The sequence below is a fragment of the Macaca thibetana genome, chromosome 4, assembly GCF_024542745.1.
Source record: "Macaca thibetana thibetana isolate TM-01 chromosome 4, ASM2454274v1, whole genome shotgun sequence".
Classification (NCBI taxonomy): domain Eukaryota; kingdom Metazoa; phylum Chordata; class Mammalia; order Primates; family Cercopithecidae; genus Macaca; species Macaca thibetana.
Window position 1 is genome coordinate 26,980,148 of NC_065581.1, and position 17,300 is coordinate 26,997,447.

Below are 17,300 nucleotides of genomic sequence, written 5' to 3' on the forward strand. Positions count from 1 at the left end.
ATTAATTGTATTCGGCCCACCTTAGGAATTCCTACTTATGCTATGTCTAATCTCTTCTCAATATTCAGGGGAGATTCCAACTTACACAGTAAAAGAGAACACACACCCGAGGCCATAAAGAGTTAAAAATAATTGAAGAAAAAAATTCAACAAGCCCAGGTCAGTAGGATTGACTCAGACTTGCCTTTACAATTCATTGTGTTCCCTACTTCACATTCCCCAATGGGGGTTATTGTTCAAAATAATGATTTAGTTAAATGGTCTTTTTTGCCACATAATACCATAAAAACACTTAGAGTATATTTAGATCAGATGGTAATTCTAATTGGAGAGGCTTGTATACACATTGTTAAACTTTGTGGCACTGAACCCAATAAGATTATAGTTCCATTAAATAAAAATCAGGTTAAACAGGCATTTATTAACTCAGTTACATGGCAAGTTAATTTAACAGAATTTGTTGGACGTATTGATAATCATTATCCTAAAAATAAAATTTTCCAGTTCTTAAAATTAACTGCATGGGTTCTTCCAAAAATTACTTGTGATGCTCCCTTGGAAGGAGCCATGACTGTTTTACTGTTGGGTCTAGTAAGCACAAAAAAGGGACAGTCTGGTGGAGACCACATAATCCAATCACTAGATCTGAACTTACTAACATTCAAAAAGCTAAGGTTATTCTGTTTATTTATTAAAGAACTTTTACAGCCTTAAGTTCGCTCTGGAGCCCACTGTGTGTGCTCTTTTTCTTCAACTTCAGCAATTGCTAGACGAAGGTATACCTCCTATTTTCATTACACACATTCGAGCCCACAGCTCTCTGCCTGGCCCATTGGCTTATGGCAATAATCAAGCAGACCTTCAGGTTATGACATCACTGCTTGACCAAGCCACCCAATCACATCAATTTTTCCACCAAAACTGAAAAACTTATCTAAATAATTTCAACTTACACAGAGGCTGGCTAAGCAAATTATCCTACAATGCCCAGAGTACCAGCTCACAGGCATATCTCCTCCTTCAACAGGTGTTAACCCTAGAGGATTAGAACCTAATCCATTTTGGCAAACAGGTGTTAAACACATCCCTAAATTTCGGAAACTAAGATATGTACATATAGCCATTGTTACCAACACTCATCTAATTATTACACGTTAAAAAAAAGAAAAAAGTAAAGAAAAAAGACTAAAAGAGACAAAGATCAAAACAAGATGCAAAAAAAAAGACTATGAAAAAAATTAAGTAGAAAAAAGAAAAAAAAATTGGCTGGGTGCGGTGGCTCATGCCTGTAATCACAGCACTTTGGGAGGCTGAGGCGGGCGGATCGTGAGGTCAGAAAATCAAGACCATCCTGGCCAACATGGTGAAACCCCATCTCTACCAAAAACACAAAAAATTAGCCAGGCACAGTGGTGGGCGCCTGTAGTCCCAGCAACTCAGGAGGCTGAGGCAGGAGAATGGCGTGAACTCAGGAGGCAGAGGTTGCAGTGAGCCAATATAGTGCCACTGCACTCCAGACTGGGTGACAGAGTGAGACTCCGTCTCAAAAAAAAAAAAAAAAAAAAAATTAAGAAAGTTATAAAAATGTACCTTTAGTTAAAAGAAAAAAAAGTTATAAAACACAAAATTTAAGATGTTAAAAATTGTCTGTGAAAATCATGAAAAATGTTGTTAAAAAATTTATACAAAAAAGGTTGTATAATTTTTGTTTCAAAGGTCTAAGCAGGCCGGGCGCAGTGGTTCATGCCTGTAATCCCAGCACTTTGGGAGGCTGAGGCAGGCAGATCACGAGGTCAGGAGATCGAGACTATCCTGGCTAACACGGTGAAACCCCATCTCTACTAAAAATAAAAAATATATATTAGCCGGGTGTGGTGGTGGTCGCCTGTAGTCCCAGCTACTCGGGAGGCTGAGGCAGGAGAATGGCATGAACCCAGGAGGTGGAGCTTGCAGTGAGCCAAGATTGTGCCACTGCACCTCCAACCTGGGTAACAGAGCAAGATTCCATCTCAAAAAAATAATAATAATAAAATAAAAATAAAGGTCTAAGCAAATTTTAAACTGATAATTGTAAAAAATTCTGTGTGTAAACACATTTGCTAAAGTTAAAAAGGTATCATCCAGTTTTTCTATAAACTAAACATTAAAATAAAACACAAGTCTTTCTTTTTTTTTTTTTTTTGAGACAGAGTCACGCTCCCTTGCCCAGGCTGGAGTGCAGTGGCGTGGTCTTGGCTCACTGTGAGCTCCGCCTCCCGGGTTCACACCATTCTCCTGCCTCAGTCTCCCGAGTAGCTGGGACTACAGGTGCCTGCCACCATGCCCGGCTAATTTTTTTTGTATTTTTAGTACAGACGGGGTTTCACCATGTTAGCCAGGATGGTCTCAATCTCCTGACCTCGTGATCCACCCACCTTGGCCTCTCAAAGTGCTGGGATTACCAGTATGAGCCACTGCGCCCGGCCCACAAGTTTTTCTTAAAACACTAACCTGCTCTTTAAAGACTGTAAAAAGTCTGTTAGCACAAGCACCACCCCTAAAACTTCCACTACCAGCTTAAAAACTATGTCTTCATCAAAGGATAAAAAGAGGAAAAAAAATTCGAGCCAGCTTAAAAAAGACCCTACAGAAACTGCAGCCTCAACAATGTGGCTTCTGCAAACAACACAGGCCCCAGACATTAAGCTGAAAAAATGGAAGACTAAGCCAAATAATTTATTCATTTTTAATTTTCTCATTTTGCCTACTACCTATACCTGCTACACTCTATTAAGCTCATACCTTAAATCTGCCTTTCTTCTGCCCTGTTACTTTAACAAACACCCCCTTCTCAGATTCTAATAACATAACTGCTTGGCTAAAATAAATTAACATACCCCCAATGGGGTTCCTCATTAATAACATATAGTAAATTAAGATGCCAAGTAACTCTACAGGTCACTTTTTGACTGGAAAAAAATGTTGCTAATTATACTCATGTTTGTTTTCTGTTATTTACTAATTCTAGGATGCAAAGCTCAAATAAGAGCAGTGACCTCCTCACCTGACAAACTTGTGGCTACAACAGACCAAAATTATACCTATTGGGCATATGTCACATTTCCGCCTTTAATTAGGCCTGTCACTCGGTTGGAACCCCCAGTTGAGGTTTATGTTAATGATAGTGTTTGGATGTCTAAGCCTACAGATACTCATAGGCCCTCTCACACAAAAGAGAAAAAAATGTTAATAAATGTGTCCATAGGTTATCAATTCCCCCCTCTTTGCATAGGGCTGGCTATTGGTTGCCTAAAAGTCTACCGACAACATTGGCTAGTTAAAATTCCACGTCATAATCAAAGACCAGTATCTTATTATTTATTTTCTGGCTAGAGCCTGGATCATTCACAGAGTTTGGTTCAATTGAAACAGTTTAAGCCCAAAAAAAAGAGGTGTCAACAACTTCAACAATGGTCAAAAGATTTAGAAATATTAATTTTTTTTTTTTTGAGACAGAGTCTCGCTCTGTCTCTCAGACTGGAGTGCAGTGGCACGATCTCGGCTCACTGCAAGCTCCGCCTCCCGGGTTTACGCCATTCTCCTGCCTCAACCTCCCGAGTAGCTGGGACTACAGGCGCCTGCTACCTCGCCCGGCTAGGGGTTTCTTTTGTATTTTTTAGGAGAGACGGGATTTCACCGTGTTAGCCAGGATAGTCTCAATCTCCTGCCTCGTGATCCGCCCGTCTCAGCCTCCCAAAGTGCTGGGATTACAGGCTTAAGCCACCGTGCCCGGCCAGAAATATTGATTTTAAAGAATTTGCATCACTAATCACACTGAGGTACTGCAAAATAATTCCTATGGAATCGTCATTAATTGGTCCCCTAAGGGGACATTTACAGTTAATTGTACCAATCAAATTAATAGATGCAAAACAAAACTAAAACAAATTTTATACTATCAAAGAAATGACACTACTTACACTAAAAATCGTGCTCATTTTCCCATAATTTGGACCAATTTTAGTATGGCCGGCCCACATTCAAAAATGATTAATCCAATAATAGGCCCTAAACATCCCAAATTATAAAAGTTAATAATGGCCCAATCTCATATTCCGGTTTAAAAAGAAAAATATTATCTTGATAGAGAAGGTGAGAGACTTCAATTTGTGTATCAGTTTTCTTCCAACCGAATGGTGCCCATTCAGAGTTGTGTCAAGCCTCCTTTTACACTGATGATCGAAAATATTAATATTCAACCTAATTCTCTAACTATTACTTGTCAAAACTGTAGCATTTCACCTGTATTGATTCCACATTTGGTGTGAAGACATCTGTGTTGCTGATGAGGGCTAGAGAAGAAGTTTGGATACAGATCTGTGTCAATAGATGTTAGGAAGCCTCTCCTTCCATTCATATCGTCACAAGAATGTTAAGAGGAGTGTTTACCAAAACAAAAAGATTTATTTTTACCCTTATAGCAGTAATTATGGGCCTTATTGCAGTCACAGCTACTGCTGCGGCTGCTGAAATTGCTTTACACTCCTTTGTTCAAACTACAAAATATGTAAATAATTGACAAAAAAATTCCTCAAAATTGTGGAATTCTCAGACCCGGATAGACCAACGAGTAACAAATCACATAAATGATCTTAGACAGACTATTATTTAGATAGAAGATCATACAATGAGCTTAGAGCATTGATTACAAATACAATGTGATTAAAATGCTTCTAATTTCTACATAACTCCCTGTTCATATAATACTACTAAACATCATTTAAAAAAATGTTAGACGCCATCTAGCAAAAAGAAATAAAAATTTAACATTAGATTGTAGATCCAGCCCTACAGGGCCTGTGGGTGTTTTCTTCGTGTGCGGAGATGAGAGATCATAGAAAAATAGACACGAGACAAAGAGATAGAAGAAAAGACAGCTGGGCCCGGGAGACCACTACCACCAATGTGTGGAGTCCAGTAGTGGCCCTGAACACACTGAGAGAGAAATTCTCATTGGGTGCCAGATGTAGGGTCCAGCTCTACAGAGCCTGTGGGTTTTGTCTTTGTGTGTGGAGACAAGAGATACTAGAAAAATGAAGACACAAGATAAAGAGATAGAAGAAAAGACATTTGGGCCCAGGGAACCACCTACCACCAATGCATGGAGTCCGTTAGTGGCCCCGAATGCCTGGACGAACTGCTATTTATTGTATACAAGGCAAGGGGGCAGGGTAAGGAGTGTGAGTCATCTCAAATGATTGATAAAGTCAAGCAAGTCATGTGTTCATGTGACAGGGGGCCTTTCCCTTTGTGGTAGCCAAAGCAGAGAGGGAGGACAGCATATGCCAGCATTTCTTCTTTGCACTTATCAGAGAGATGAAAGACTTTAATACTTTCACTAATTCTGCTACTGCTGTCTTCTAAGAACTTAAAAGGAGGAGCCAGGTGTACAGGCAGAACATAAAAGTGGACAAGGAGTGTGACCTTTGAAGCACAGCACCCCAGGGAGATGTTTAAGCCTCGGATGACTGCAGGCAGGCCTGGCTAATGTCAGGCCTCCAACAAGAGCTGGTGGAGCAGAGTGTTCTCTAACTCCCCCAGGGAAAGAGAGACTCCGTTTCCTGGTCTGCTAAGTGATGGATGCCTTCCCAGGCACTGGCGCTACCACTAGACCAAGGAATCCCCAAGTGGCCCTTATCCGCGTGTGATAGAGGGCTCACACTCTTGTCTTCCAGTCACTTCTCACAATGTCCCTTCAGCTCCTAACTCTGTATGACCTGGTTTTTCTTTGGTAATAATAATAATACAAAGATTAACACTAAAAACTAATGATTGATAATATCTGTATATAATCATCTCTGTATTCTATTTCTAATATAACTTTGTCTTGTCTTATCCTAACTATTTTCTTTATTATATTGGAACAGGTTGTGCCTTCAATCTCTTTTCTCAGCACCTGGGTGGCTTTCTGCCCACATTAGATATAGGCAAATTAAAAGAACAGGTTTTTAAAGCATCTCAGGCTCATTTAACTCTCCTGCCTGGGACTGACATTCTCACTGAAGCTACTGATGGACTTTCAAACATAAACCCTCTTAAATGGATTAAGAACATTAGAGGATCAACTATTGCAAATTTTGCTTTAATGTGTATCTGTTTATACTGTTTACTTTTAGTCTACAAATACAGAAGACGCCTCTGGAGAGAGACCAGACACTATGAACAAGCCTTAACAACAATGGTGGCGGTTTAAAAAAAAAAGTGCGGCATGTTGGGAAAAGGGCTTGTGGGGTGCCTGCATAAACTGGCAATAAAAATATGGGACAATAAGTTGTGGAAAGCCACAAGAGACCTCTGAAGAGGAAAGCCTTCCTATCACCATTATGTTCCCATGCTCTGAGCGCAACATGCTCTCTTACCCATAAACACTGTGTTGAAGGAGAAAGACACTCCTTTGAAGCATTGGAATGTAGGCAGACGTGCAGGCTCCTAATTAAGCCTGCTCCCACTAGCTACTCTCCGATAAGTTAAAGATATGCTGTTTGAACACAAAGGAGATTCATTTAAATCACGATTGGTATAGATTATGCCTATAACACACTGACTCCCTTTCACCATTTCACCCTAAACATCTGCTTCTTAGATCTAAGTGATTGTATTCAATAAATAGTGTGGAGACGAGAGCTTGGTAACTTTTGCAGCCTCCATTTTGCAATTGGCCCCCTGGCCCCCACTCTTTATACACTCTTAACCTGTCTCTTCTCATTCCTTCCTTGCCACCAGACTTCAAGTACCCTATGGGTGGTGATGAGGCTGGTCCCCATCAAAGATCTCTCTCCACTTAGAAAGCTTTGGAGGGGTTTCTCTCAGCTCTCCAGTCCTGGCACTTGGCAGCAGAAATACAAAGTGCCCTAGATTGATTTCTGTTAGTTTTATGGTCATGCTCCCCAACTTCAAAAGACTTTGCACTTGGGGATGCCTCAGTGGATATTCCTCTCTACTTTCCAGCCTGCCCCTTCACCTTCTTTTGGGATACTCTCCTCTAGCAGAGACAACTGGCAATGGTTTTTTGGCTACTTGGAATTCTGTTCTTGGGTCAAGTAGGCCCACAGGCAAATCTTAAACATCTTTTTGAGTTTTGATGGCTTTTTCCTCATTTAGTATTCAAGGGTTTCTCTTCCTCTGCTTGTCTGCCCATCTGCCAGGAACAAGGGCAGCTAGAAACCTCTTTTCTCATATGAAGACCTCTTTCTAGGTGGAATTTGATTAGATTTCCTTGTACCAATTCCCTGGTGGGTTCAGAAAATCTACTATTTTGTAACTTATGCTCTTGCTTTAGTTATTAAATTGAGAGAAACAGACTCTTGCAATTTTCTACAACTTAACTAGGAATGAAATTCAGTGGGGTGTATTTTTAAATATATTTCCAGATTTCTGTGCCAAAATGCCTTTTGTCATGTATTGAAACTATTTTCTTTAAGATATATAGCAACTGCCTCGCCACTCTCACTTAAAAAACTAATGGTTTGAGGGTCCACTTCATGCCAGATGCTTTGCATGTTGTTTTAGGTAAACTTTAAATCACACTTCATTGATCCAAGAGATATTAAAATAGCCATTATTGTTCTTATATTTAAGTTATGCAAAGTCACAAATAATGTCAACATGATGACACAAAAACATCAAGAAGTAAAATGGCCAACTGCCTACAGCTGCGTTCCTAAGCTTTACTTAGACTTCTAGATGAACCTGCTAGGCACATGCAGAGTGACAGGATGTCACATAAGTGTTTGGATACATTTCAGAAAGTTACCTTTAATAGTATCCATTGACTACACTGATGTTTACTGAGAACCTGACATAATCCAGTCTAGTCTTTTTTTTTTCTTTTTTTTTTTTTTTTTCTTTTTTTTTTGGAGACGGAGTCTTGCTCTATCGCCCAGGTTGGAGTGTAGTGGCACAATATTGGCTCACTGCAACCTCCGCCTCCCAGGTTCAAGCAATTCTCCTGCCTTAGCCTCCCAAGTACCCAGGCTACTGTCCAGCTAATGGGAAGGCACCCATTATTTAGCAGACCGGGAAAGGGAGTCTCTCTTTCCCTGGGGGAGTTAGAGAACACTCTGCTCCACCAGCTCTTGTTGGAAGCCTGACATTAGCCAGGCCTGCCTGCAGTCATCTGGAGGCTTAAACATCTCCCTGGGGTGCTGTGCTTCAAAGGTCACACTCCTTGTCCACTCCCACCATGCCCAGCTAATTTTTTGTATTTTTGTAGAGACAGAGTTTCACCGTGTTGTCCAGGCTGTTCTCGAACTCCTGAACTCAGGCAATCCGCCTGCCTCAGCCTCCCAAAGTGCTAGGATTACAGGCATGAGCCACCACACCTGGCTGATCCAGTTCATGGCGGAGGCCTCTATAACAAAATACAGATTAAACAAGAGGAGAGCATACAAGTGTATTTAACATAAGTTTTGTGTGATATGAGAGACTAGAAATGAAGACCCAAAGAAACAGGGAAACATTTGTAGTTTTATGATAGGTTGACAAAAAGAAGATAGTTATGCAGAAGTGTAATTGTACAAAGAGGGTATGATGTAATGATAATAAACTGGGGGAACTTAGCAAGGCTTACTTGTTCAGGTTCTTCTGTGTGTCCCTGTGTCTTCAGAGAAAAACATGTTCCTTTCCTTCAGTTATAGGAAGGACACCTTTGGAATGAAGATTTCATGACCTGCTTTAGGGGAGAAGGGCTAGGGAAAGGTGAGAGTGAACTACTTGCTTCTGTGGTTTTGTCAAATGTCAAGATGTCATATCTCGGGGTAGCACGTTCTGAACCCCCATCATCTGAATTATCTTATTTAGTTATTTACTTGGTGGTTGCAAGAAAGCTTCCAAAAACAGGAACTCTGTTTTATTCATAACTATAGATCCAGAGCTTTTCGCCACAAATTCCTATGTAGTGTTTGCATTTCTGACCATTTGCTTGAATGACCTCTACTATTGTTTATTCCAAAACCACTCCTTTGGCTTCTGTGACATCAGTTGTCCTGACTTTCTTTCTATTCCTCTGATACTTGTCATAGTCTTCTTCATAGGACCCTCTTCTCAAAAAACTGCAGGTTCAAAACTCTTCTTTTTTTTTTTCTTTTTGAGACAGCATCTTGCTCTGTCACCTAAAGAGTGTAGTGGCTCGATCTCGGCTCATTGCAACCTCTGTCCCTCAGGTTCAAGCGATTCGCCTGCCTCAGCGTTCCTGTGTAGGTAGGATTACAGGCACGCGCTACGACGCTCGGCTGATTTTTTGTATTTTTAGTAGAGACAGGGTTTCACCATGTTGGTCAGGCTGGTCTCGAACTCCTGGCCTCAGGTGATCCACCCATCTGGGCCTCCCAAGGTGCTGGGATTACAGGCGTGAGCCAAGGTGCCTGGCTGAAACTCCTTTTAAACCACTTAGATTGGAATGCTGCTGTTGAAATTGCATTGGGTGATATTTACTATCTCTTGAAGAGCTACTTTTAAAAAATAATAACAGTTGTATTAATCAGGATTCTCCAGAGAAACAGAACCAATAGGAGGTGTGTATGTACAGAAAGATATTTATTTTAAGGGATAGGTTCACACAGTTGTGGAGGTTGACAAAGATTATTTGTTTGGTCAAACTTTAGTCAGGCTCCTGAACTGTCTTCTGGGCCCATCTGTGCTATTCCTCGTAAAACCAGTTTTAGCAAGAATCCTGATAAATCAGTTTAGGAAGAATCCCCTACCCTTGATATCTGCTCCCACTCGATATCTGATCAGGTTCCTCATCCTCCACCATCCCCCAGGTAAGGTCTGATGGCCCTGGCCTGTCTTCAGCAAGAATCCTGCTAGGTCTGTTTAGCCAGAATCCCCTTATCCCTGATGCTTCCTCTTAGTAATTTTCCATCCACTGACCACCCACCACCCTGATCCTTGGCTATAAATTCCCACTTGTCCATGTAGTATTCAGAGTTGAGCCCAATCTCTTCTCTACTGCAAGACTCCTTTGTGGACCCTATTACCTACCATGATGGTCCTGAATAAAGTCTCTCTTACCATGATTTAGTAAGTGTCGTTAAGCGAAGAGCCTCAGATCGCAGCCCGCTGCCACCTGCGTTCTGGGCTAAGAGGAAGCATCAGGGATAAGGGGGATTCCGGCTAAACAGACTTCTTGTTACCTGCCCGAGGTCCTTGTCAGTTCTTAAGGACAGGTGCTTTGCATTATCCTCCAGCACTCTCCCGCCCACTGCAACCTTCCCCTCTCACCATGCAGGCGGTAAGCAGATATTGGTTGAAAATATCTAGGGCCGGGAGCGGTGGCTCAAGCCTGTAATCCCAGCACTTTGGGAGGCCGAGACGGGCGGATCACAAGGTCAGGAGATTGAGACTATCCTGGCTAACACGGTGAAATCCCGTCTCTACTAAAAAATACAAAAAAAACCCCTAGCCGGGCGAGGTGGCGGGCGCCTGTAGTGCCAGCTACTCGGGAGGCTGAGGCAGGAGAATGGCGTAAACCCGGGAGGCGGAGCTTGCAGTGAGCTGAGATCCGGCCACTGCACTCCAGCCTGGGAGACAGAGCGAGACTCCGTCTCAAAAAAAAAAAAAAAAAAGGAAAAAGAAAATATTTATCTAGCAAGAGATAAATTGCCGGATGGCGGGCTAGGGCGAATGTCACTGCCCGGGTAGTCGCCACTTCGCTTAAAGGCGGAGCTGTTGTTAGAAATCCAGGTTCCAAAAGTAAGTAACAACCCCGCTCCTTTCTGTGACACTCTTCCAATGACCCCTTTTAGACCAAGGGGAAGGCCCGCAGAAGTGAGAGAGAGGGAAAGTTGTTTTACAGAGGCGAAACCATTCGGCCACAAGGGCTTCTCACGGACACCTCCTGTTTTCAAAGTGTACATACATATTTTTTGGAGTAGAAAATCTTTGATACCAAACGAGCAAAGAATGTTTCCGCCTGGTTTCGAACCGGGGACCTTTCGCGTGTGAAGCGAACGTGATAACCACTACACTACGGAAACAACCTCTGCGAGGGTTCTACCCTGCAAAGTCCTGCAGGGCCTGGCCTGTTCCTTGTATGTGTGTCTAGAAAATGATCGTTGTGGTGCAGTTCTCTCCTTTTACTGTTTTCGAAAACAAAAGCAATTCATAACCAAGCTTCCCCAGGACTCCAATTCCTGCACAAATTTCAAACATGGAAAGCTAGAACAGAATGCTAGAGAATTTTATTTCAAGACCTCCCTATGCTGTCTATGCACGTTACTTTATCTGCACAACCCACCCAGATAGTCATATCTTGGTGACTTTTGGGAAAACCATGAACGACCTGAGACCAGGAGATGATTGGAGGCCATCAGCACTTTCTGCCACAGCTGCTGTCAGCATTTTGTTTGCAGTCAATTAACTAGAAGTAGTCATGGCTTCTGGGAAATATTGGGAAGTAGATGAAACATGTAGAGAACACCACCAACTCTGCCACAGAATGCAAATGCAAAGAGATACAGTCTTTGCCCCCAAGGAAATCAGAATCTAGTAATGTCTTCCTTATAAGATCATGATGATATATTTTTTCTATTGTCTTATTGCCCAAAGATATACCCACTGCAGACAAGAATCAAAACAAGATTATAGTTCATCTAACTTTTGAATCTCATGCTCTTTCTAGCAAAATTGTATTGGACACATTATATTAAGGCAAAATATTTTAAGTCATCTTGGGCTTCTAGCCTCAGAACTGTGAGAAAATAATTTTTGTTCAATCCACCCAGTCTGTGGTATCTTATGGCAGCTCAAGTTTACAAATACAGATGTGTTTACTATAACGAATAAAAGCAGTAATCAGAATAGTCTGACTCAGAGATCTTTGACATTGATGAGGATACTATACAATGTCCCTAGAATTAAAATAAATGTGCAACTTCTTAATATCTTACTTGATCTATATAAGCAGAAAAGTCTAGTAGATAGAAGTCTGACCTGAATCAGCAAAACAGAGAATCATGGCCTCCCAACCAATTCCCAGATATGAGCCAGCTTTGACTGAGGAGAAGGCCAGCTTCCCTTGAGAAAGTATACTTGTAGCTTAGTACAAATTTATACTGTTATTCTTCCTCCCTTCTCTAAAGGGGCCTGCGTCCATTTACCAGAGTGACTGTGCATTGGGAAAGGGGAAATAGGCAGACATATCAGGAATTACTAAACAAAGATCCTGAACAGACATTAATTCCTGGAGATACTAAGCATCACTATTGTCCACCTGGCAAATTAGGGACTCAGAGAGGTCAGACAATCAATGAAATTTTGCCTCTGGCCCATTTCACCGTAGGAACAGCAGATCCCTGAACCTACTCTGTAGTTATTTTCCCAATTCCAGACAGAATATTTATATTGTTTCCATGAGTGATAGATTGCAGGCTATTATGATATAAATGGCCAAGTGGAAGCCACTGGAAATTCCTCTACCTATGACAATTATAAACCAAAAGCAATATTGTACTCCTGGAGGGACTGCAGAAAGGATGGCACCATCAAGGACTTGAAATATGCAGGAGTGGTGACTTTTACCATATCTCTATTCCACTCATTATTCAACTGCAGAAGACAAAAGGATTATGGAGAATGACAGTGAGTTATTGAAAATTTGGCCAGGTAAATATTCCAATTGCATCTGCTATTCCAGATGTGGTTTTGTAGCAGGATGAGCCGCAGACAAAACTCCTCAGACACTGGATTAAAGAAGGAAGAGGTTTTTTATTCAGCCGGGAGCGTCGGCAGACTCGCGTCTTAAGAGCCGAGCTCCCCGAGAAAGAAATACTCGGCCTTTTTAAAGGCTTACAACTTTAGGGGGTCCACGTGAAAGGGTCATGATAAATCAAGCAAGCATGGGAAACATGACTGGGGGCTACATGCATCAGCTAACAGAACAAAAAGTTTTACAATGCTTTTTTCATACAGTGTCTGGAATTTACAGATACACAAGTAGTTTAGGCCAGGGGTTGATATTATTATTATTACTTCGTTTAACTCCTAGGGCCGGGTGGTAGTGCCAAGGTTGTCTGGCTATTTATCTTACTTTTGTTTCTTTCTCTCTTTTCTCCTGTCTTTGAACTAGGCAAGGTGGGGGGAGGAGGGCAGCAGGAGTAGTAGTGGTCTCCTCCCTTAGTTTCATTAGTAGAAATATTAACACATCTCCTGGTACCTGCTATGCTGTTATTGATATGGTTAGATCTTTTTTCTTTATACTTAAACATTAAGACCATCAGAAGCAGTGGTCTTTTAGCTGGCAAGGCCAGCAGTACACCTTATCTGCCCTACTGTTGCAGGACTTTTCCTTAGTTCAGCTAAAGGTGGGGTTCTTTCTTCCACGGCCATGAAAATTAGTGAGTAAGACAGGGTTTTATTGGGTGAAAAGGGAAAAGTGGGGAAACAGGGACTCTCGCAAGGCCAGAGTCCCTCCACTAGAGCGTTTCCACTTCCTGCCCAGCAGCTGGAATCCCAGGTTCCACATAGGAAGAGGAGGGGTCAGGCTCCTCCCAGCTGTAAACGTCATGAACTTTCTGAGGCTCCACCTCAGTGGGCAGGCTGGTTGGAATCCAGGAACCCCCTCCCACCTGACTGTCTCACTATCTTGGGGGTATATGGAGTGTCTAACCCCATGTCACCAACTAGTCCACAGGGACCTTTATCACCTTACCGTTCTATAGAACACCATACTGGTCTCTTACATTAATTTTATTTTTAGTGACAAGAAGGTAGCAACTACTCTATAACATTGGTAAGACATTTGTATGCCAGACGGTGGGAAATAAACCTCACAAAAAATCAGAGCCTTACTTCCTCAGTGAAATTTCTAGGGGTCCAGTTGTCTGAAGCATTATGAGTTGGTGCATCTGATACCTTTCCTTATTAAGAAAGTGGGCCGGGCGCTGTGGCTCACGCCTGTAATCCCAGCACTTTGGGAGGCCGAGGTGGGAGGATCATGAGGTCAGGAGATCGAGACCATCCTGGTCAACACGGTGAAACCCCGTCTCTACTAAAAATACAAAAATCAGCCGGGCGCGGTGGCGGGCGCCTGTAGTCCCAGCTACTCCGGAGGCTGAGGCAGGAGAATGGCGTGAACCCGGGAGGCGGAGCTTGCAGTGAGCCGAGATTGCGCCACTGCACTCCAGCCCGGGAGACAGAGCGAGACTCCGTCTCAGAAAAAAAAAAAAAAAAAAAAAAAAAGAAAAAGTGGTGGCCGGGCGCGGTGCGGGCGCGGTGGCTCACGCCTGCAATCCCAACACTTTGGGAGGCCAAGGCGGGCGGATCACGAGGTCAGGAGATAGAGACCATCCTGGCTAACACAGTGAAACCCTGTCTCTACTAAAAAAAAAATACAAAAAAATTAGCTGGGCATGGTGGCGAGCGCCTGTAGTCCCAGCTACTCGGGAGGCTGAGGCAGGAGAATGGCATGAACCCGGGAGGCGAAGCTTGTAGTGAGCCTGGGCGACAGAGCGAGACTCCGTCTCAAAAAAAAAAACTAAAATTAAAATTAAAATTAAAAAATAAAAAAAAAAGAAAGTGGTACAATACTGAGTAGAACTCTTTGGATTTGGGAGGCAACATTTGGACACACTACACCAAACGATTTATCAAGTAACCTGAAAATATCCCAGTTTTGAGTTATCCCAGTTTTGAGTGGGGGCCCTAGAACGTTCTGCTACAGGACCACGTTGCAGCTCATGCGACTCTGCCACTGGGACCATAAGAACCAGAAGAGTTGATCTTGCTTAGTGTCGAAGAAGAGGGATGTTATCTGGAGGCTTTGGCAAATTTCTACAGGTGAATCACAGCACAGAACTTCAGAATTTCAGAGCAAAGTTATGCCATCCTCTGTGGGTAACTACTCTTCTTTCGACAAATAGCTTTTAGTTTGCTACCAAGTTCTTAGTACAGTTTGAATGTTTGGCCACATGCCACCACATTACCATATGGCCTCAGATCAGATGCAGATCTTGAACTGGATAGTGTGTGTTACCAAGACATAAATTTAGACATGCACAGCAGCATTTCATTATCAAATGGAAATGGGATGTATTAGATAAAGCTTGAGCAGGTCCTAAAGGCACAAACAGGTTGCATGAGGAAGTGGCACAGATGGTCATGGCATCTACCCTTGCTACATTGCCTTTTCTTTGTGTGTGTGTGTGTGTGTGTGTGTGTGCGCGCGCGCGCGCATCTACATCTATGGCCTCATAAGAGTTCTAAATGACCAGTTGACTGAAGAAGAAAAAACTCAAGAATGGCATATAGATGTTCTGTACAATATGCAGACATCACTTGAAAGTAAACAGTTGCAGCCCCACAGCCCCACAGCCCCACATACAAATAAACAAGACAGGCTAGCAGTGAAAAATTACAGCGCTCAGGGCCCTATGCATTTGTGTTTTTGACGCATAAGTAGGCCCTTAGAGGGCTGTGATGGCCGAGTGGTTAAGGTGTTGGACTCGAAATCCAATGGGGTTTCCCCACGCAGGTTCAAATCCTGCTCACAGCGCTTCTGTTGTTTTTTTTTTTTTCTTCCTGAATCACAAATCGCTGTGACTCTCAGTCTTTCTGGTGTCGCCATGGGCCGCCGTCTCGCCGGTTGTTACCGGTATTGTAAAAACAAGCCTTCCCCAAAGTCTTGCTTTTGCTGAGGTGCCCCTGAGGCCAAGATTCGCATCTTTGATCTGGGGCGGAAGCAAGCAAAAGTGGGATGAGTTTCCGCTCTGTGGCCACATGGTGTCAGATGAATATGAGCAGCTCTCCTCTGAAGCCCTAGTGGCTGCCCAAATTTGTGTCAGTAAGTACATAGCAAAAAGTTGTGGCAAAAATGACTTTCATATCCGAGGGCGGCTGCACCCCTTCCACGTCATCTGCATCAACAAGATGTTGTCCTGTGCTGGGACTGACAGGCTCCAAACAGATATGGGAGGTGCCTTTGGAAAGGCCGCAGGGCACTGTGGCCAGGATTCGCATTGGCCAAGTTATCATGTCCATCCGCACCAAGCTGCAGAACAAGGAGCATGTGATTGAGGCCCTAAGCAGGGCCAAGTTCAAGTTCCCTGGCCGCCAGAAGGTCCACATTTCAAAGAAGGGGGGGTTTCACCAAGTTCAATGCGAATGAATTTGAAGACATGGTGGCTGAGAAGCGGCTCATCCCAGATGGTTGTGGGGTCAATTACATCCGGATCTTGGCCCTCTGGACAAGGGTGCGCCTTGCAGTCATGAGGGCTTCACTGTGTTGCCTCCTCTTCATACTCACCATAAATCCTACTTCCTGTCCAAAAAAACAAAACAAAACAAACAAAAAAAGCAGTGAGTAGAAATGAGGAAATTGAGACAAAAGGAGGATACACAACTTGGCCAAGGCTACAAGGAGGGAGTCGGCATAAAGGCGCCGTGCACTGTGGCTGCAGTGGGGCCCAAAACTGCTGAGCTTCTCACTTTCAGAGGAGAGGACCACCCACCCCCGTTTATAAATACTTTTGCATTTTCACGTGCCTATTTCGCCTACATTGAGTCCTTAAATAATATTTAGCCATTTAATGATGACTTATAATTTAACTTCGTAATTATATTAACTCCAAGTTTCTAGGTTGTTAATGAATTTTGTTCTTAAAATGTTTACCTCTTTTTTTTTTTTCTTTTGAGACGGGCAGGGCGGGGGGGGCAGCACCGTGTCTCGCTGTGTTGCCCAGGCTGTTCTCGAAATCCTGGGCTTAAGCGATCCTCCCGCCTAGGCCTCCCAAAATGCTGGGATTACAGGCGTGAGCCACTGTGCCCAGTCAAAATGTTTACCTTTATTGAATTGATATATCAATTTTACCTAATTTGGGGAAGGGGGATGTTTCTTTTCTTTCTTTTTTTTTCTTTTTTTTTTTTTCTTTTTTTTTTTTTTTTTTTTTTTTTTTTTTTTTTTTTTGAGACGGAGTATCACTCTTGTTGCCCAGGCTGGAGAGCAATGGCGCTATCTAGGTTCACTGCAAACTCCGCCTCCCGGGTTCAAGCGATTCTCCTGGGTCAGCCTCCCGAGCTGGATTACAGGCATGTGCCACTACGCCCGGCTAATTTTTTTGTGTGTGTGATTTTAGTAGAGACGTGGCTTCACCATGTTGGCCAGGCTGGTGTCGAACTCCTGACCTCAGGTGATCCGCCCGCCTCGGCCTTCCAGAGTGCTGGGATTACAGGCGTGAGCCACCTCGCCCAGCCTGGGAGATGTTTCTTAAAATTTTTTCTGTTGCATAGAGTCTGAAATTATTTCCTCCGTAATGGTTTTGTGGTTA

The 17,300-nt window shown here is 42.9% G+C and overlaps 2 non-coding genes and 1 pseudogene across 2 annotated transcripts; 2 read left to right on the plus strand and 1 right to left on the minus strand.

Annotated features, from left to right (window-relative positions):
• Positions 1-10,942: 10,942 nt before the first annotated feature.
• Positions 10,943-11,015, minus strand: TRNAV-CAC (transfer RNA valine (anticodon CAC)). The gene has a single exon. It is a non-coding gene; the product is annotated as a tRNA-Val (tRNA).
• A 4,432-nt stretch (positions 11,016-15,447) lies between these two features.
• TRNAS-CGA (transfer RNA serine (anticodon CGA)) lies at positions 15,448-15,529 on the plus strand. The gene has a single exon. It is a non-coding gene; the product is annotated as a tRNA-Ser (tRNA).
• Positions 15,530-15,599: 70 nt separating this feature from the next.
• LOC126953514 (60S ribosomal protein L10-like) lies at positions 15,600-16,083 on the plus strand (annotated as a pseudogene).
• The last annotated feature ends 1,217 nt before the right edge of the window (positions 16,084-17,300 follow it).